We start from the raw sequence: 7,376 nt of genomic DNA on the forward strand, positions 1-7,376 counted from the left end.
CATTTTTATTTATTAAATTATACTATTCAACCAACACCCGCTCAATCCTAGAGGTCTCGTATTATTCTAACCGCATATTTTTTAATCTAATGGCCAAAAATTTACCCGCTCCTTGTTCCATGCCCCTTATAAATCAAACTATAAATCCTCCTCCTCCAACTGCTTGTTCCGCCGAATAAGCTCAAAACCCTAATTCCGATCGAAAAAATTTGGGGAATAAAAAGGAGAAAAAATTAGAGGAGGAGATCGATGGACGATGATACCTCGTTCGCCGTCGTCGTCGCCCTCTCCGCCGCGCTCGTAATCGCCCTCCTCATCGTGGCCCTCCTCGCCGCCGCCGCCGCCGCCGCCGTCCTCCGCCGCCGCCGCGTCTGGCGGCGCGGCGGCGCGGCGGTCGGTGAGGGCGGTGGTGGCGGCGGCGGAGGAGGAGGGAGAGGAGGAGGAGGAGGTTCGCGCTCGAGCTGGAGCTGCTGCGGCGCCTCCGCCACCCCAACATCGTGCGCCTCCTCGCCTACTGCGACGATCGCGGTGAGCAAATCTAATCTAATTAATAATAATTATTATAAATTAAATTTAATTTATTAATTAATATCATCCAAAAAAAATTCAAAAAACCATCCCGTAGTTTCTCACTTTTTTATTTTAGTACCCTATGGTTTAAAGTATATTATTTTCGCATTCCTGTAATTTTTTTTTTTTTATCCATTTCATTATTTTTTTTTCCGTTATATCAGTGGCAAAGATAAAACTAGAACTCGCCTACTGCGACGATCGCGGTGAGCAAATCTAATTAATAATAATAATTAAAAATAATTTTAATTAATTAATTAATATTATTTTTTTGAAAAAAAAAAAAACTTTAAATACCACCCCGTTGTTTCGGATTTTCTCCCTTCAATACTCTATGATTTGAAGTGTGTCACTTTTATACTCCATGGTAAAAAACGTATCACTTTCGTATCCCGTGATTTTATTTTTTTTCTTTTTGTTATTCCTTTTATTATTTTTCTGTTTAATCAGTGACAATTAAAATTAAAAAGTACGAAAGTGAATATTTGATAAACTATAAGTGAGTATCTGAAATATTTTTTTTGTATATAATTTAACGAAAAATTAACAAATAATGAAAAAAAAAACTCTAAAATATTAAATTAATATATTTTAAATCACATGATATTAAAGTAAAAAAGTAAAAAAATAAAAAAATCATTGAAGTTCACCCTTAAAAAAAATAGAAGCAAATTTGACTTGGTCGTTTCGCTCATTGATTCTCGTCACCTCCTCTTACCGGGGGACGTTCGGTTCAACGTTAATCTCTGAAAATAATTTTCCGTGAAAATAAGTTTTCAATGAAAAAATTTTCGTTCTGTAGTTTGAATTGTTTGCTTTGTAGAAAAAAATATTTTTTCATCAATTTTTATTTGGTTGAAAAAAATTCACATTTATTTTGTTCGGAGAAAAAAAATGAATGAAAAAAATTTTATGTAGCTTAAATTTTTGTTTTTCGTTGAAAACAACGAAAAACGGAAACTTCAATATTTTATATTTTTATAAAAATATTTTTACGTCAAATCAAATAAATAAAAAAATATTTTACATATCAAAAATAATTTTTTAATTCATTTTATGAGGTTTTTTTAATTATTTTCTAAAAAAAAAGAATTTTAAAACTAACTAAATTAAGTAGGGTTTTTTTTTGTGTCCTTTTTGACTGAAAATTTTGAATTTCTATATATTGTCGTTAAAATTTAAATTTGTAAACTTAGGCTTGTCAAAAAAAAATTTTACTACCATAAACAGCAGTCCTGAGCAAAAAATGCTATCACTGATATACGGTTCTGATTAAATGTCTAAATATTTTCATAATTTTTTTGAAAAATTTATATATTTGATAGATAAACAATATAATGAAATATTTAAAATTAGATACTATATTCGGTTTAGAAATTATTTTTTGGATAAGATAAATCACTTTTTTTTGTAAAATATGTTATTTTACCGAATCATAATTATAAAAAAATTTTAAGAGGAAAAAATCAAAGTTTTAATCACGCTAAAAATTTTTATACGGAATAAATTTTTTTGAATTATTTATTTTGATTTTCAAACATCACCTTTAAGAGTTTAAAATCATCTTTTAGATTTTTTTTTTTTTTTTTTTGGTACCAACAAAACTTTTTAAAACTAGTGAGTAAATATGAGAAATTGGATGATTACAGTGTAAAATTCATATACTATATATATATAGTTGGTCATGTCTTAGTTGGAGTGTGATATTTATTCCACTAGTATTAATAACTTACAATAACACTAATAATTTATTGAGTTCTACATTATTAAAGCTAAAATGTATAAGTACCTTGTTATTAGTGTTAGAGCTTCGAATTTTTATATTTTTTATCCATGTAATGTGAGACTATTGAATCGTCGTAATTACTTTCTAATATAAAAAAATTATTTCAGATTATCTATGTTTTTTAAAATTACTCTGATTTTTCGCCATGGGATCATTGTACCATGTTAATTATTATAACAATTCAATTCAAAAAATATAAAGTCACACAGTATATTTAAATTTTACTATAACTATAATTACAGTACAGTAATAACCATGTGCATGCTCCGATTTTCGGCACACTAAACGTGAGATACTTCCGTCCACCGTCCATCACGTAAGTAAATCGAGGTTTGAAAATAATGGACGGTAGATAAGACCGTCTCGTGTTCAAAATGAGACAGTTTCTTCGACTGTTCATCACGTAAATCGGCACGAATTTCAAAGTTCATGGACGACAGATAAGACGGTCTTACATTTGGGACAACACTATTGGCTATTTATTATTGAGCTAAATTAGGTCAAATATCGTACCCCAACAATAAGCCTAAGTTGAGTTAGATGAGACTAATAAATTAAGTGGAGGTGCGGTCTACAAGTCAGGTCGAAGACTGCGAGCGCTTTCTATCAATACGTGATTTTGGAATAGTTGATTAACGCTTACCATCCACAAACCCTTATCTTGCAGAGTTTGGGTCAAATAGATCATCGGCACGAATTTCAACGGCATATAAGACGGTCTTACATTTGGGTGGTCAACACTATTGGCTATTTATTATTGGGCTCAAATAGATCAAATATTCTGTTCCATAACAATAAGCTCAGGAAACTAATAACTTGAGTCGGATGAGCCTAAAAAATTCAGAAGGTGCAGTTCACAAAAAATCTAACGGTAAAATCTTTAACAATAAACCTAATGTTCAGATTGGTTGAGTCAGGTCGAAGAAGCTCGTGAGCACTGTGGTACGATAAGTGTTTAACAATAAGCCTAATGTTCAGATTGGATTGGTTGAGTCAGGTCGAAGAAGTCTGTGAGCACTGTGGTACGATGAGTGCGCTCTTTCTATGGGTGCTTGGAATAGTTGGTTAGCGCTTACGATGAACAAACTCTTGCCTTGGTTGCAGAGGAGGAGGGGGCTCTGGTGTTGGAGTACGCCCCGAACGGCACCCTCCCCCCGCGGCTTCAGCGGCGCCGCTCCCGTGGGCGGCGCGGACGCGGATCCTCTACGACGTCGCGGGCGCCCTCGCCCACCTCCACTCCGCATCCGCATCCGCATCCGGCGCCGTCGTCGTCGTCCACGGCGACGTGACCTCCTCGAACGTCCTCCTCGGCCCCCTCCCCCGCCTCCGCCCCCTCCTCTGCGACTTCGGCTCCGCCCGCCTCGGCTTCTCCGCCTCCCTCTCCCCCTCCCCCTCCCTCTCCGTCGCCGTCGCCTCCCCCGGCTACGCCGACCCCTTCTTCCTCCGCACCGGCATCCTCTCCAAGAGCTCCGACGTCTACGCCTTCGGCGTCCTCCTCCTCGAGACCCTCACCGGCCGCCCCGCCGTCGGATCCGACGGCCGCAACCTCACGGCCGAGATCGCGCCGGCGATCGCCGCGCCGCCCGCCGAGGGCCTGCTCGATCCGCGGCTGCGCGGGCGCCCGGGGTTCGACGCCGCCGCCGCCGAGGCCGAGGCGGCGGCGGCGGCGGAGATCGCCGGCGCGCGCTGCGTCGGGGCGCAGCCGAGCCTGCGCCCGTCCATGGCCGATGTGCGCGCGCTCATCGGGGAGCGGATGCCGTCCGCGATCTCCGCCGCCGATCCCGGATCGGACGGCGAGAAGAAGATGGCGGAGCCGTGAGCAGGAGGAGGATGCCGATGATCGGTGGACTCGGCGCACCGCGTAGGCCGTGGACCGCATGTTTGGTGGCGCAAAAAAGAAATTGTCTTCGGCTGGTGCATGGCTAACGTGGCGGACCCGGTGCAGCGTAAAACTGGGAGTGCTTGGTTGTTATTAACCATTACTATATTGACACCTCTAATTACCATTATGTGCATAGGTATACGGAGTAGAGTTACTATATTATCAAAAGTTTCTGACTTTTTGGCTCTTAGATTAATTTTTTTTGATCATTTTTAGCTGTTGAATTAATATTATAATCCTGTGGGGACCACTCAATTCTAGGGGTACTACTTAATCATAGAAATGACCGTAATCATTCCAAACGTAAAATTTTTTATCCAAAAGTCAAAAAGTCAGAAGTATCAAATCCTCTATACTTCTAATAATATAGTAGCTCTACACTATATATATATATATATATATATATATATATATATATATTTAGGCTGAAATACTATTAATAGTAAAATGATCTTTTTGCTATCAAATTTTTAACCCTTGGACGAAAAATTGTAAGGTCAGAATGATATTAGTCGGTTAGAGTTGAGTGATCCCCCTAGGGTTGAGTGGTCCCCATTGGGTTATAGTATTTAATCCAATGGTTAGAATAATGAAAAAGTTGATCCAAAGGCTAAAAAACTGGTAGCAACAATGAGATTTTGCTATTAATAGTAGTCCAGTCTAACTCATATTCATATATATATATATATATATATATATATATATATATATATATATATATATTAAAATTCTGTGAATATATATATATATTTTTTTTTGGAATTGATATTGTGAGAACTAGTTTTGATATTGTCAAAGTATATCGGAATAGATATACAGTAAACAGTATCAAAAATAGCTTTATGCAATATCAATTTCTTTTTTTTTTCTCATTTTCTTCTTTTTTTTTTTATATATATATAATAAAATAACTATTGACTTAGCTCGAGTCGACATCTATGAGGTCGGTGCTCAATCTACATCTGTACTATTACAAAATAGGACTTGTCTACTTATAGCTTCTTGAGTTGAGAACAAAAAAAAGTTAGTGTACATAACATCTGAATATCTGAGAATTTCAGAATAGGAGTCTAAATATATTTCCATGAGAATGCTGGTCTTGTGGGTTTGCCAATGTATGAACATTTGTAATACAAACTGTTTTTAATTGATTTTAAGTTCAATAATTCTGTTCTCTATTTTGAGAATCTTGTTACTGGATAATGAATATATATATATATATATATTTATATAGTCCGCCTACTATGCTATCAATAATATCAAGTACTTGGTGCTACTAAATTTTTCGCTGTTAGATCTACCATTTTGATCATTTTCACTCTTTACATTATACTATTCCATCAACCACTCACTCAATCCTAAGGGACCACTATCATTCTAACCAAATATTCTTTCATCCAAGAACAAAAATCTAATAATATCAATGACTTTGTGCTATTAATAGTATTCTATTATAATTATAGAGAGAGAGAGAGAGAGAAAGAGAGAGAGAGTTGAGCTCATGTATTTTTTGAAATATAGGAGCTGAACATGTTTGTAATTTTTTAACCGTCAAGTCGCTTCAAGATCTATGTAGTGCTAATATAAAAAACTTAATAAGACACATACTTAATAGTACTGTACTAATCTTGAGACGATTCGACTGTTAAAAAGTCACAAGTATAAATACTCGTTTTTTAAAATGCAGAAGATCAATTCTCTCTCTCTCTTTATGTAGTTTTAAAAAATAGTAAAACATTAAAAGTATTGTAAATTACTTTTAACGATATAAATTATTAGTCTGAGTGCTCGGTCGTCAAAAATAATTGATAGCATAAGTGTTTTGTTGTCGAAAATAATTGATAGCACGAAAGCTTGCGTACTTCTGATAAGACAGAGACTTGATTTGACGGTTCAACTTTTGGATACCTAATGATTGATTAGATATGCTAAAAGTGGTCCTAAAGCGTAAGTTAATTTAATGTTCTCATGACTCATCAGTCATGTCCTTAGCTTCTTGATGAGTGTAGTCACTTGAAGTTTGGAGTGATCCTAATTAAAAGATTTGTACATTATTAAATCCTGTTTGGTTGGAAGAGAATAAATATTAGCATAATAATTTTATTTTTATTTATTATTTTGAAATAGTTAGAAATAAAAATAAAATTATGTTTGGTTTATAATACTGCTATTCTCAGGAATAATTTAAATTGAATTTGGTTAAATTTATGAAATAGTAGAGAATGGTGAAAAATAATGGTGGTTGAATTTGATATAAAATATAATTTAATAAAAGTAATTTATTATAAAATATGATTAAGTAAATTTTTTTTTTTTTCAAATTCTACTACAATATAAATATAATAAAAATAATTTATTATCATATTTAAGTATAGTTTATTTTATTTGCAATATTTAAGTACAAATAATATGTATTTATATAGTACAATTAATAATTTTATAATAATAATAATAATAATAATAATAATAATTTATCATAATATATAATATATTGTGTCTACATAATTTAATTTAATTTAATTCAATTTATAATATTAATAAAGTTTTGAATTAAAATTTAGAATAGTACTATTTTACCAAAAAGATGGAATAGTTTATTCCAAACTATTCCGAAATAACTAGAAAATAGCTATGTTTGACCGGGATATTTTATTCCGGCCAAAAATTGTTCTCTTTGGCGGAATAGTAGTAATAACTTTCGTCGAGGGATTAATACCATTATCCAATCTCTTGATTAACAGTTACATATAAATTTATGGAAAAACTTCAAACACCACCCATGTGGTTTCACACTTTCTCACTTTAGTACCCTGCATTTTAAAGTGTATCATTTTCGTACCCTGTGGTTTTATCTTTCTTTTTTTGTTATCAATTTCACTAATTTTTTATTAATTTTTTTCATTAAATCAGTGACAAAGTTAAAACTAAAATGTATTAAATTGAATATTTGATAAACCATAGGTAGGGTATCTGAAGTTTTTTGTATATGATTTAACGAAAAGTTAATGGAGGGGCTGAGGGTACTAAATTGATACACTTTAAATCATAGGATACTGAAGTGAGAAAGTACAAAACCACAAGGATGGGGCTTTTTTTGCAAATAGCCCCCTGACAAATTTTATTTATAAAAATAGCCCC

At 34.3% G+C, this 7,376-nt stretch overlaps 1 pseudogene; it reads left to right on the top strand.

Moving 5' to 3' along the window:
* LOC109727512 lies at positions 250-4,447 on the top strand (annotated as a pseudogene).

The sequence above is a fragment of the Ananas comosus genome, linkage group 22 (assembly GCF_001540865.1).
Source record: "Ananas comosus cultivar F153 linkage group 22, ASM154086v1, whole genome shotgun sequence".
In the NCBI taxonomy this organism is placed as follows: domain Eukaryota; kingdom Viridiplantae; phylum Streptophyta; class Magnoliopsida; order Poales; family Bromeliaceae; genus Ananas; species Ananas comosus.